The sequence below is a fragment of the Zeugodacus cucurbitae genome, chromosome Y (assembly GCF_028554725.1).
Source record: "Zeugodacus cucurbitae isolate PBARC_wt_2022May chromosome Y, idZeuCucr1.2, whole genome shotgun sequence".
Classification (NCBI taxonomy): domain Eukaryota; kingdom Metazoa; phylum Arthropoda; class Insecta; order Diptera; family Tephritidae; genus Zeugodacus; species Zeugodacus cucurbitae.
Genome location: NC_071673.1, coordinates 4,536,495 through 4,551,959, shown reverse-complemented (window position 1 = coordinate 4,551,959; position 15,465 = coordinate 4,536,495). Strand labels below are relative to the sequence as shown.

Sequence of the window (15,465 nt, the reverse complement as noted above, 5' to 3'; positions counted from 1 at the left end):
GCATAAACGGCAAATACTCTACTAGAGATGAATTCTGAATGGAATTAAATTGAGGGATGCCACGCAAAATTTTTGAAGTGAAAACTTCTTATGGCGCGTTAGGCACTTGTAGGTGAGCATTTTGAGCGACAGATGAGATTTTACACAGATATACACCAGATTGAGTACTAATGAAATTAGTGCACTAACTCATGAGCCAAACAAATTAGTGCAAATGAGTACTAATACTAATATCAAAAATGACTAAGAGTCATTTCCACGAAACAAAAAAAAACTCATAGTATTTCTACACTTATATGTGCCGTCAATTTATGACTTAAACGAGTGTCCTTCAAGACAGAGTCAGATGACCGTTCTTTATTGAATTCAAAATGCGACTGACCGCTTACATGTTAAAATGAACTTATTCAAAGTAAAAATGAATGAATGAATATATATAGAAGAACAAATAAAAATGAATGTGTATTGTAATTTGCCAATTGTAACAAATATGGTGATGACAGCGTGGCCTCTCCTGACATTAACTCGTCCCGAGTTATTCGTCATTAATAGCATCTTCAGAATCACCATCATCGTCTATTTCTGAAAACAAGGCACACCACGGTTTCATCTTGTCGGATGTTGCAATTTGACTGTAGTGACTTTGCGTTAAATCGCGTATACCAAATCAATCGGCGCAAACTTTGTTGTCGCGTTCACCTTAGTATTTAAGGACCATTGCAGCATACGAACATGTGTATCCCAATCTTTCGCCTCACTGATCGATGCTCTCAAAAATGCCAATACTGCCTGATTAACCCTTTCTGCCAAACCATTCGAACGTGATGTACGCACAGTTACCTTAATATGTTGTATCTTATTTGCCTCGCAATAATTACCAAATGCTGCTGACGTAAATGCGGTACCTCTATTTGTTACAATTCGTTGCGGTAATCCGAAGAAAAGAGTCAAATCATTCAATGCATCTACGACCGATTTGGTTTTAGTAGATCTAGTTGGGACAACTACCGAATACCTGGTGAGTGCGTCCACGATGACCAGAACGTACTCATGACCACGACGACTTTTTACAAAAGGCCCAAGATGATCCAAGTATAAAGTGTGAAGCGGCAATTTTGAAACCTCCATGCCATAGAGCTCGCATTCCTTGCGAATAGGTACGCGACTGTAACAACACTCAATACACGACTTGATAAAGCCCTTTGTAAAGTTCCTCATGCGCGGAAACCAAAAATGTTGCATGATCATTTTTAAAGAACCGTCCAAACCGGGATGACCCACATCGTTATAGCATAGTTTAAGTATTCGCCATCGCATGCCTTTTGGAACAACTAACAAATTACTCCCATTCTTAATTAAGCGGAACAACCGGTGATTCTTCAAACAGAAACTTTTCCTTATGTCACTGCGTTGATTGCCAGCGTCTTCACCCTAGACTACGCGTATAATTTCATTCAGCTTGCTATCTTGCCTCTGCATGGTGCAAACCCAATCGTCAACTGTCAGCGTCAAAATCTTACTAGATACGTTTTCTACCTGTTCGTCCCCTCTTATTTGTGCACGACTTAGAGCATCAACGTGACTCATCGTTGACCCGGCCCGATGTATTATGTCACAGTCGTATTCCAACAATCGTAGTAGCCAACGCGCTACTTTCGGAATCATCGGTTTTGACATCTTTGAAGTCGTCATCGCCTGACAATCTGTTACGATGGTAAAACGTTTACCGAGCAAGAACATTCTAAAGCGTTCACATGATTCAACCACAGCGAGCACTTCCAGTTCATATGCATGCCAATTTTTTTCCTGTTGCGTACATGCTCTACTGTAATATGCAATTGGCTTCAATTCACTCTCATCTCGTTGCAAAAGAATAGCGGCTATAGCCATACTTGATGCGTCTGTATGGAGCTCATGGTCCTTCCTGACACCCGGATTTGAACTTTTCTCGTCACCCTGATCACTTTGGTATATATAACCCTATATCTAACTCGTTTAGTTTTACGACTTAAAAACAACCGTTATGTGGACAAAACTATAATACTCTCTTTAGCAACTTTTGTTGCGAGAGTATAAAAAACTAATTTTACATATATAAATATACTAGCAGACCCTACCACACGGTTTTGTAGCTAAGGTATACATTAAATTAGTAAATCTTTCAATGCAGAGAAAAAATTCTTACGCATAAAGACGAAAACGTTATAGCCGATAATTATTTTAAATTCAATTTTAAAATGATTGATAGACATTATTGTAGATCTGTGTTAAGCGTAAATCATCATATTTTGTAAAACTATGATTTTTCAATCGGATATTGGAGAAAGTAACAAATGACCAAATTTCATAGTTAGCTTTATCTTGGCTTTGGTGACGATATTGATTACATTCTTCACAGCCAGTCTTGTTCTTTTGCAAAGTTTGATGTTGTTATAGTGTTACGCAGCATGATGACAACTCACACTACTTTTAATTGCAAGTGAGTGGGGATAGTCCAGCAATTTAAAATAGTCTGTGGGATAATTGAATACGTCATCCTGGTTTGTAGCTGTGACAACTCTCCTTTAACGAAATTCTAAATTGTCGCATTAAGATCAAAGAGATCCTTGTTTTTTACCACCAATATAGGTCATTCAGTCAGCCATTTATGTTTATTATATTATGGTTTCATGTCAGGAAAACACGATGAATAAGCTCCTCTTTCGAGGCCATGAAGTGACAGAAACCCGTTAAAAATGTTATTAATCCATCGAGTTGTCAACTGCGTCGCTACCATTTTCAACTATTTCTACAATCGCAGTATTATTTTGTTGGAAAAACACTCATGTGTTATTTGTTAATTTGGCGATTCTTTACGAGTCGCACAAATTAGATGATTTTAGGAATGTGAGTTCGTCAGCAGCAGTTGATGCAGGAATAGTCTGGCGAAAATCACCTGCCAACTAAAGCATGGCTTCACCAAAAATATATTCGTTGTGCAGTACCTCCAGCGACTTGAATATCTGGAAAATCTTCTTTATAGCTATTTTGCAGACTGGTGTTTCGTTGATTTGCAATTTAGGAGTAATTTCAAGGTCGAATTGCCGTTTGTATGCCTACTAACAGGTGCCAAATTGCCCCTATTCCCATTATAACTGGGCGTTGAAAATGAGTGAAATCGGTTCAGAAATTACCTCAACCCTCATGTACTATATATACTGATTTTCGTTATTCTATTGGACTTTATTTCAAATTGTGTGTAATAAAATTACATCAATAAATTGCGAGAGTATAAAATGTTCGGTTGCCGTTTTTAGCTATCGACACAGCCTTATACAATTGAGCAATGATAAAAATATTTTAACAAAGCAACAATGACAACTTTCAAAATATTATTATTTTTTTTTTTGTTTTTTTTTTATAATTTTGTTGTCAATTCAAATAAAATCATCTTCTTGTTATTTTCCTCACAATTTTTCGATATATACACTTACTTAAATTTTGCATTATTACCAGATCAGACAAAATACAAATTTTTGGGCATTTAAATTAAAATACCCAACATTTATTACGGCTCATAATTATTGTATGCTTAACGATTAATATAAATAATATCTATTTAAATCTCGGTTAGCGATATTATGGTATATAAGAACAAGCGGTTTTCGAACTTTCAGTGGTAAATAAAGTGAATTAATACGTATCAACTGTCAAATTATATTTTTGTTTTATTTTTTTCCACGGAAAACTAAAATCTCGCTGCTGCAGATCACAAAACATTTCTTCAAATAGCTTAAAATTTCGCGCATTTATATTTATTGTCTTAAGTTGTTATAAGTGATCTTGCACGTCGGTTATAAATGTCGCCGTCTCAATATTTTTTTGGCAATATTTCAATCTGGGCGTCCCTCTTTTCCAATTGCGAAACGTCTAAACCTCCTCATCTCGACAAACTGTCAAAGTTTAGGTGGTTTTGACGTTTGATATTGCGCTCTCACTTCCAGTGAGATGAGAGTTGTACATCTCTTTATCTCTGGCAATGCACTTTTATGGTAATGATACGCAAAAATACTTCTCTTGGTCACGGTCGGAGCGTCAAAACTTTCAGTAAGGCTTTGTAAAAATATTTAAGAAACCCCCCCATATATCACCTATAAGAATTATATCATATAAAAAAATAATTTAGGAAAAAATAAGGGGAGTGCAGGCAGAAGTGAAAACTTGAACTTATGACGCGTTTGGCACTTTTTTGGTTGAGCATTTTAGGGTGCGCTCGCGACATGAGAAATTGTACATAAAAAATCAAGTTTATCAAAGCAATGTGGGAATTTTTTGAATGGACATGAAGTATAATAATATAGAAACTATATTCGAAGGAATTGGTTTTATTTAAATGATTAAATATAAGTAAATAGTAACTACAAAATTTATCAATTCTCATCCATAATTTCAAAAACTCTTACATCATCATTATCAGCATTTTCATCATTATTATCAGGATTTTCATCAAATTCTAAAACTGAAACAATAGGTCTATGGTAACTAAAGTATGAAATGAACAAATTTGATTTAAATCTATTTATATATCTTGTGAATACTGCATCAATAGTAGTTTTGTATTTTGTTGTGCTAAGATTGCGATCATTGGAGATCGTTAAATCAAATTCTTCATATAAAAATTCAATTAATGATTGATTTTTGACATCTGCAAAGTTTATGTTGAAATCTCCACTCAAAATCATAGGATAATGATCTCAAATCTTCTATTAATTTTCATCATAAATAGTGCGGAAGCAGCTTTAGAATAAATTAATTAATTTGAATACAAGAACTCTCGTTGGCTTGTAAAGACTGTTTTGGTGAAATATAAACGTTATTTATTTCATTAAAATGGAACTGGGAAATACATATATCACCAATATTCGAAACATTAGTCCTAAACATACTGGTATATCTCGCATGCACTTCCATATGATCTGTAGAAAATGTGGCCATAGTATCATCGGACCGATGATAAATAGCCACCCCACCTGCTGGACGATTGTCTCTTTTGAAATTTGGAATGTCATTTTCTCAACTAGAGCATCAACTGATAGGTCATGTAAATGTCGGCGAAAGCTTTGACAATTGAATGAAAAAATATATAACACTTTTTTTGTAGAAATTAAATCAATAAATGTCAAATGAAATATTTAAATAAATAAATTTTCCATTTAATATTCATTTATAAAATAAATATAACAAGTAAGGAAGGGCTAAGTTCGGGTGTAACCGAATATTTTATACTCTCGCAATTTATTTATGTAACTTTATTTATATTACATAATACATGTCTGAACTTGGTATCCGTCAGGATCGGGAAGGACCTCTCCGAGCCGTTCGATACCAAACTAGGTTTAAGAAAAGGTGACTCACTATCGTGTGACTTCTTTAACCTGATGCTAGAGAAAATAATACGAGCTGCAGAGCTAAATAGAGACGGTCAAGACGAAATATCTCCTGTCATCAAACAAGCAGTCAGTCCACTCGCGTCTTGGCTCTACGTCACTGTTGACAGCCATAACTTTGAAGTTGTAGATAGTTTCGTCTACTTGGGAACCAGCATTAACAACACCAACAATGTCAGCCTCCAAATCCAACGCAGAATCACTCTTGCCAACAGGTGCTACTTTGGACTGAGTAGGCAATTGAAAAGTAAAGTCCTTTCTCGACGAACAAAAACCAAACTCTACAATTCTCTCATAATTCCCATCCTCCTTTATGGTGCGGAAGCGTGGACGATGTCAACAGCCGATGAGACGGCACTAAGAGTTTTCGAGAGAAAGGTTTTGCGCAAGATTTATGGTCCTCTAAACAGTGGCTCCGCAGGCTTGGTCATGTTGTACGAATGGCTGAAAGAACTCCAGCTCTGAAAGTGTTCGATGCAGTACCCACTAGAGGAATCCGGAAGAGGACGACCTCCACTCCGATGGAATGACCAAGTGAAAAGTGAGCTGGCGTCACTTGATGTTTCTGGTTGGCGCCAAAAAGCAAAAGGAAGAATGAGTGGCGCGCTCTGGTGGATTCGTCTATAATCGCTTAAAGCGGTTCTTACCCCAAATTATATTCATATTATAGTATTATAAATGCGAAAGTAACTATGTCTGTCTGTTACTCTTTCACCCCTAAACGGCTGAACGGATTTTGATGAAATTTGGTATGGTGATAGATGATAACCTAGAAATGGTCATAGGCTATAAATAATCACGCCATCGTTCTTAGTGGGTAGGCAGTAGGCAGATAACTAAATTGAGTTAGTGATTTTTAGTCGTTTTTGTTGGGACTTTTGCTCTTTCACGTCTAAACGGCTGAACGGATTTTGATGAAATTTAGTAAGGTAATCGATGGCTACCTAAAAACAGATATAAGATCAAAATGATCACGTCATCGTACTTAGACGGTAGGAAGTAGGCAGAAAACTGAATTGAGTTAGTGATTTTTTTATGGTTTTTGCTGGGTGTTTTGCGCTATCATGCCTAAACGGCTGAACGGATTTTGATGAAATTTAATTAGGAGATATTAATAACAACAAATAAGGAAAGGGTGATTTCGGGTCCAACCGAATATTTTATACTCTCGCAATTTATTGATGTAATTTTATTAAGATAACACACAATTTGACCTATATATTCGGCATAAAGCCCAATAGAAAATCATCATATATAGTATATGAGGGCTAATGTAATTCCAAAACCAATTTCACTAATTTTCGAGAATAGGGGCATCTTGGCACCTATTGGTATTCAAACAAACAGCACATGCGGCCTTGAAATTACTTCTAAATTGCAAATTAACGAAACACCAATCGGCAAAATCACCAAAAATAGCGCTATAACGAAGATTTTCCAAATATTCAAGAAGTCGCTGGAGGTACTGCGCACGACTTTAAAAGATCTTGATTGTCGATGAACGTTTTTGGTGGAGCCTGGATACTGTTAGCAGGTGATTTACTCCAGACTCTTCCAATTATTCCTGGATCAACTGTTACTGACGGGCTAATCGCATGCCTAAAATCATTTAATTTGTAGTGACACAAAAAGAATCGCCAATTAACAACTTTTCACGTATATTTTTTTAATTTTAATTCCGAGTTCATTAAACAATATTAAATTTTGAAAAAAATATAATTGTAAATGTAAATGTTGAGCACACACACGCAAAACCACTTTTCCGGTCGCGGACGGCTATTTATCTTACGGTGATCGGATATCGAACCACTAAGGTCGCTGGCGAAAACGAAAAGAAGGATGATCCCGTTCGGATCTATCCCTTTTGTTAACGTAGGTGGTGAATAAATGGGATGAATGTTGGTGATTGTGTAGTTGTTGTATTGCATGCTCTGTTGCGTTGTGTGCTGAGTGGTTTGTTATGCTGTGTTGTGTGTTGTGCTGTGTATAGTGGTATGTGTTGTGACGTATGTGATGACTGATGTGATAGGCGGGTGATGTCATAAGATGCGATGTCATGTGAACATCCCGGCCCCCTAGGCGGATTAAAAACCTAGAAGCCGCTGAAGCTGTTGTAGCGTGCTAACTACTGCCCTCAATCCAGTTGAGCGTCGTTGCTGATGCTGATGAGTTCGACGTGGTGGAGGAGTTTGCAAATGTGGACGCAAACGTGGTCGCGAACGTGCGGTTTGGACATATTCTTTGCGATGTTCTCTTCTGCGGTGGGCGAGATCGCTTTGTGGACGGCGACGAATCCGAGTGGTATCTTCTGTAACGGTTCGTTTGGGAAACCGGTGGAACATCGTATGATATGGTCGGTGGCAGTATTGGCACATACTGTCGGCCCAACAGTCGTTGGTGGCATGGTCGTCTGCCAAGCAGGTCATACAATGCGAATGAAGATGGGGCATCTCTTAAGAGCGTGTGGGCGATGCCACAGACTGCAGCGCGGAGGCCCCTGATCCTCAATAGGCTGCTCTTCACCTCTATCCCTGGCTGCTGCGGCGGTTGGTGGTCCCATAACCCTTTGCGTCCTCGGAGCTGGGACCGGTGTCACTATCTCGGACCTTACTGTCTTGAGGATGTTCTGGTTCTCGTCTATATCCATTTCTATGGGAATATTTTATTATTTAAATTTACTTATAATTTGGTAAAAGATATTGTAGATGCGTATGTGTGTATATATACATATATATGTATAGATCTTAATATATAAAAATCACGTGTCACGTTGTTTGTTTTCGATGGACTCCTAAACTACTGAACCTATTTTAATGAAATCTTTAACACTGTGTGCAGTTTGGTCCAACTTGAAAGATAGGATAGTTTATAACTCTCCCTATAGTCGCATTATTTATTTATTGCGAATTATTTGTTTATTATGAGTAAAGAGCTATCCACCAGTTGGTGGCGCTAAGTGCGCTATGTTGCAGTAGATGGCGCTACATTTCTTTCTAAATTTTCATGGATTTAGGCTGTCATAACAAAAGCTGCCACTTGCTAAAAACATTAAATGAAAATGCGTTGTTTGAAGTTTATATTATTTGTGGTAAAGTTATACGAATCTATGACTTCCAATATTCTAAATTTAAGAAAAAATTACATACAATCCGTGAAATAAATAAAGTTATGTACATATGTATGGTCAGACAAATAACCAATGCTCTTTTCCAGTAAATCTTCCTCGAATTTGGGAGATTTCAGAGGAATTTAGGAAATCGCAGAGTTGATTTCTGCATGTATTTCCTAAATGCAAAAAAAAAATTTTCATTTATTTGCATTTAGGTATAGAATTTTGTATGGCTAATGCCCGGTTTCACAGTCCATACTTAAGTTGTGCCTAAATAAAATCGTAGCTAAGTATTGTTGCAAACTGAGTAGTCGTTTGCGTTTCACAGTCAATGCTTAATTTCTATAAAATTTTATTATGATATATGGCAAATTTATGGGCAACATATGTTTTACAAATGTCATTCATAAAAATATGTTTGAAATATTTAAATTATAACAGACAATACATAAATTTGCGAGGGAATGTATATCAAAAATTGATGAAAACAACAAAAGAACCCCAAATTTCATCACTAGCGAATCGGAGCACCTATGTGAACTGAAGGAAAAGTATAAGCTGTTATTGAGTGTAAACGAACGGACACTTGCCCTACGCTACGAAAGATGGCGCTGAAAATTCAAAGCAAATTCAAAACAAAAATCAGCTGTTATTTAAGCATTGCTTAAGCCTCCCATTTTCAGTGCTTAAGCATAACCTAAGTATGAACTGTAAAACACTATTTTCCTGTTTTATCTTAAGCACAACATAGGTATGGAGTACATTTGGAGTTAAATTTAGAGCTATATGTGCTATTGCAGTAGATGGCGCTACATGAGAATACATTTATTGACACTTATTTGTGATACCAACGGCTGACGTTGTAAGGTAATTGAATAAGTGCGCTGTATTAGGCTAGATGGCGCTATAGAAGCAGATGCTGTTATATTAAAAGTCCAAACGTTTATTTTAGCAAAAATTTATTAAACGTAAAGCGTGTGTTTAAAATTTACCATTTATTAAACGTAAAACGTGTGTTTAAAATTCGGCCACGCTTTGCTTTCTTTTTATTATTTAAAACTCTTTAAACGAATTAAATAAAAGTAAGTATTATTAGCTTGCTTTTCATTTTATTTATTAAATCTTATTTTGAACTTTGAAGTAATATTTTCAATAAAATGCCACCAAAAAAATCGAACCTCAATAATGCACAGACTACAGTTTCCTATTCGTTTAGCTTTTGCCATGTCCATTAATAAGTCTCAAGGCCAAACAATGTCCATTTGTGGGTTAGATTTGGATAAACAATGTCCATTTGTGGGTTAGATTTGGATAAAATCCATATTTTTCCCATGGGCAATTATATGTTTCATGCTCACGTGTGGGAAAACCATCAAATCTATTTGTGTTAGCTCGAGACAGGTTAACCAAAAATATTGTGCACCAATTAGTGCTAAGTTAAATTAAAATATTTATAATTCAAAAAAATAAATACTACTATTAAAAATTAAGAATTATCTATCCTAAGATTATAAAATTAAATGTTACATGTTATCAACTAACAATTTTGTAATTAACTTATTTGTTAAAAGATTGAATATAAAATCAAAAATGAACTATTTTATGAAAATTTGTGCTTATTATCAACTTTACGAAAATTTTCATAAATAATTTTAAAAATTTTGACCTCAAGTTCAAATCTCAATCCCGTGGATTTTTATACCAGATATGTATATACTCAGGTTTCCGTCTTTATTCATAAATAATAATTTCACTGTAGTGAATAGTTTACTACAACACAGCAAATCTAAAAGTGAGGAAATGTTCATTCTGAGAATTCAAATGATACAAGCCGATTTATCGTTTAAGTTCAAAATTTTACAGTTTCATATGTACATTAGGGTGGCCCTTATTTTCCAAAGTATTCCAATTCTCGATCGCACCCCCTAGAAATATGCGAATAGCCCAAAAACTAGTATATACAAAGTTTTGGGTCAATCAAAAAAGGTTTAGAGGTTGCGCAAGGAGCTTGAAATCCTGAAAAACTAAGAATTTTTGCCATTTTTATGTCTCCATATTTCAAAGCCACACTATCTGGTTTCCATACCGTAATAAGATCTGCATTTTATCACCTTTCCAAAATTACCACAATCTTAAAAATCGGTCGATTGATGATAGAGTTACAGAAATACAAATATGAAAGTAAATTTAATGTGGTGCATTCTCAAGCGTCGCATGCTCGTGATATACCGTTATAACGGTTCTAATGTTATTCTTATTATCTTATTACGGTATGGAAAACCAGTAAGGGATAATGTGACTTTGAAATATGGAAGTCTGAGACATAAAACTGGCAAAAATTCTTATTATTTTCAGGATTTCAAGCTCTTTGCGCAACCTCTAAACCTTTTTTGATTGACCCAAAACTTTGTATATACTAGTTTTTGGGCTATTCGTATATTTCTAGGGGGTGCGATCGAGAATCCAGAAACTTTTTTTATCCTCCTTACAACTAAGGGCCACCCTAATGTACATACATAGGTATGTGTGTGTCGGAGAGCCATCTTATTTATTTGTTTACACGCTACACAACAAAATAAAGAACAAACTTCGCCAAAAATATTTAAATTGATCAGAGATGTTATTCCCTGAATATATTAACATTCCATACAAATAAATGGTCTTGAACAGAGTTCAAAAAGCGTTTTAACTATTTCAAATAAAAATTGGGCGGGGCGAAGTTCGCCGGGTCAGCTAGTAGATACATATATATATTTGCTTAATTCTAATCGCGCTTATTTGAATTTCTGTTTGCGTGTACGAATTGTGAACGATTGTATTTCGGATTTTGCAAGTGAATTGGCGGTATTGATTTTGATTAATTTTGCGTTTTTTGTGTAAGTTGTTCTTCGTTGTTTGGAAGAAAACATAATTTAACGAGTGGTCGAGTTAATATGCCGGTTTGGGTTCGTACATCGACTACTCTTATGTGACCACCGGATCCTCGATGAACCTTTTCGATGCGGCCTAGCCGCCATTCGGTTGGAGGTAGGCATTCGTCCTGGATGAGGACACATTCTCCTGCATTGGGTTCCTTCTGGGTGGTCTTCCATCGATGTCTCTTATGAAGATCTTTGAGGTAGTCTTCCTTCCATCTTTGACTAAATTCATAATGGAGAATCTTGATTCTTTCCCATCGATTTGTTAAATTAAGCGAGTATCCTTCTGTCTCAGGTATGGCGAGAAGAGGAGCTCCTCTGAGAAAATGGCCTGGTGTGAGGGCTGTGAAATCGGAGGGATCTTGCGAGAGGGGTGCTATGGGTCTTGAATTGTGTACGGCTTCTATTCGAGCGAGTAGTGTGGTAAACTCTTCATAATTGAATTTATGATTACCTGCCGTTTTCTTCAAATGGGACTTAAAGCTTTTTACTGCTGATTCCCAGATTCCGCCCATGTGTGGAGAACATGGGGGTATAAATTGTCAATCGATTCCTTGGGGTGCATATTTATTGACAATTTCAAGGGAGACTTCTTTCATGAAGTTTATAAACTCCTTCTCTGCGGATCTTTTGGCCCCAACAAAGTTTTTCCCATTGTCACTCATTATCTTTGATGGAAATCCGCGTCGTCCGACAAAGCGTGCAAATGCTGCAAGAAAAGCCGCAGTAGTCAGATCTGAACATAGCTCGAGGTGTATTGCCTTTGTCTTAAAGCATACAAAAGCAGCCACATACCCTTTTCTGGAAGAGAGCCACATACCCTTAACATTGAGACCTTTATCTGGAAAGGTCCAGCAAAGTCAACCCCAGTGATAGTAAAGGGTAGAGCATAATTGCAGCGTTCAAGTGGTAAGGCTGCCATTATCTGCGTACGCATTTTGTGTTTGTACATAGTACACTGTTTACACGTGAAGATCGTTCTTTTTATTTGTGGCTTTAGTCGCGGTATATAATATTCTTGTCGGACCATTTGTTGCATCAAGCGATGCTCACCATGCAGTGTAAGCTGGTGGATATATATTAGAAATAAATAAGTAAACCGGGATTTCTCTGGAATAATGATGGGATCTCGTTCATTGTAACTAAGGCTGGAGTTGGATACTGTTCCATTTGCCCTGAGTAATCCCGTAGCGTCCAAAAATGGGTTTAAGACGAGAAGTGAGCTTCTCTTTTCGAGAGGTCGTTTCTCAAGCAACTTTGACTTCTCTGAATTGAAGTAGCGAGTTTGTGTGAATGTAATAAGACTAACTTTAGTATGTTGCAAGTCGGAATGCGTTAAATGCACGCAAGAATCAATGGGTATTTCTTTCATTTTTTGTTTAAGTCTTTGGGTGAATTTGTGCATGTAAGCGACTACCCTTTTTTTATAGTAGGGGGAAGCATCGAAAGCCGGAGTGCGGAACAGCGACTACCCTTACTCTAGGAAATGATGAAAATCGATGGAGAATATCGTCCTCTTCGGGAGTGATATGAAAATTTTCAATTTTCCGACTTTCTGGTGGTATTACATTCCGAGCAGGAGACTTTGGCCAGAACTCTTGTGATTGTGCTAGCCATGGAGAACCGTTCCACCAGAGGGTAGTGCTGGTGAGGTGAAGTGGTTTACAACCTCTTGTCCCTATATCCGCTGGGTTATCTGCTCTTGCAACATGTTGCCATTTGGCTGGTCCAACTAAGTCTAAGATTTGCGATATGCGATTAGATACATAGGTCTTCCAGGTATATGGTGGTTTTTCTAACCATGCTAAAACTATTTTTGAGTCTGACCAAAGATACATTTTGTGATCATTTAAGTTGAGATGGGTTTGAACTATTGAAATAAATTTTGCTAACAGAAGAGCACCATTCAGTTCGAGCCGTGGCATGCTTAGTGTCTGTAAAGGTGCAACTTTGACTTTGGCTACCAAGAGATGTGAAAATATTTTGCTATCGTACGCAATATGCCTTTTCAGAGGCGTCACAGAAACCGTGTAATTCTACATTAATGTCAGGGGTGAAGTTAACCCATCGAGGGATTCGAATTTCTGATATGGTGTGTAAGTTGTTAGCAAATTGAACCCATTATTTTTTTTACGAGGAGGAAGCATCGAAAGCCTGAACCCCATGTTAGTGTGAAACTTTAATCCGAACTAAACCTCCTACCGTCTTGTACCGTTCCCCCCGGTACCACCGTCAAGTATTACGTCGAGAGGATGGTTGAGTTACACTCATGCGTACGTGGTGGTCAAAATGCATTCAGTCACAAGTTGCATTTACTTGGCCCCACCTCTGTTGGTCTAATACCCCGCCTCGTACATTGTTCGTCGCCAACCCTTCCCGTCACGTCAATGTTAGTGTGTTCAAGTCGTAGTTGTTCGTTGTATTAACAGCTCACTTTTCCGCTGCTGTTCGCGGGCTCGTTGTGATTTCATGATTCTGGCTGCAGCTTCGCAAACTGCTTTCCAATTCTCTACCGATTCGACCATTTGGTTTACTAGGTTATCAGGAATAGGGTCTATACCAAGCGAATTTTTGAGATGTTGCCTCTCATGGTTATATTTCGGGCAATGGAAGAATGTGTGTTCCACATTTTCCACGGTTGCGCCTCCGCAATAATCAGTGCTTTGAAGCAGCCATGTCCTGTGAGGATTTGAGTTAGGTGGAAATCCACTTCACCATGCGTTCTATGTAACCAAGGTTCAATGTTGGGGATCAAACGAAATGTCCAACGCTGGAGGAAGCCGCGGAAGAGGACGACCTCCACTCCGGTGTAAAGACCAAGTGCAAAGTGACCTGGCTTCACTTGGTGTTTCCAGTTGGCGCCAAAAAGCAAAAAGGAGGAACGAGTGGCACGCTCTGGTGGATTTGGCTATAATCGCTTAAACGGTTTCTACGCCATATATATATTAAAGGACATCCATGCATCAAGAATAATACCCAAGTATTTTATTGCTGGTTGTGTAGTAATGTTCACCACCTTTGTGCTGAACGTGGCAACTTCGCGGACTTTTCTGCCGGTAATAAATACCGCTTCGGTCTTGCTCTCTGCGCGGACTGACTCTCCGTGAGTTTCGAGCCAGTCGCCTATTAACGCTATTGTCCTGTTGGTTCTCATAACAATATCGTGTATGTGTTTTGCTATAACAACAACAGCAATATCATCTGCAAAACCGATGATGCGAACATTTTTGGGTACTTTGAGTTGTAGTACTCCGTCGTACATTATGTTCCAGAGTAGAGGCCCAAGTACGGATCCCTCGGGTACTCCACCAGTTACTTTGTATTTTTTTGTGCGTTTGTTTGTATCATATCTCAGAGTTCTTTCCTCGAAATAGCTTACAATTATGTTGTAAAGATATTGAGGTACGGAGAAGCTTTTTAGTGCACTCAATATACTCTGCCAGTTCGCCGAATTAAATGCTATGTTCGGAATTCCATCTGGTCCAGGGGCTTTAGATGGGTTTAACCGATCGCTTGCTTCTCGAACTTCTTCATCCATAACATCAGGTATAACTTAGTTCTGTTGTACTCTCACGTTCTCCTGTTGGAGTTGGGGTCGGGTTGGAAAGAGTACCGAAACTATTCTTCTGATTGTTGAGTGGGGGGTTGGCATTTGTCCGCGAGTTCGGAGTTTTCCCATTACTACTTTATATGCGAGTCCCCAAGCATTATTTTCAACGTCGTCGCACATTTTGAGGAAACATTCCTGCTTACTTTTCTTAATCGACTGTTTTAATGATTTTCTTTTGTTCTTAAAGTGTATTTGGAGAATTGTATAATCTGAGGTACCACGTGATCGTTGGTATAAGCGCCTTGCATGCTGGAATTCTTTACGTAGTTTCGCAATTGTATCGTTCCACCAATACACAGGAGGGTGGTGGTTACGTCCAGATTGCTTGGACATTGAAGGGTCGCATGCTCTCTTGATACAGCTCATAATTGAAGAACAGCTTCGTTAGCCGACAACAAATTG

General features: G+C 37.6%; 1 protein-coding gene across 8 annotated transcripts in view; it reads right to left on the bottom strand.

Annotated features, from left to right (window-relative positions):
- Window positions 1-15,465, bottom strand: part of LOC128923552 (protein rtoA-like) — a 2,411,103-nt gene that overhangs the window by 1,642,561 nt on the left and 753,077 nt on the right. The gene's annotated exons all lie outside the window — the stretch shown is intronic.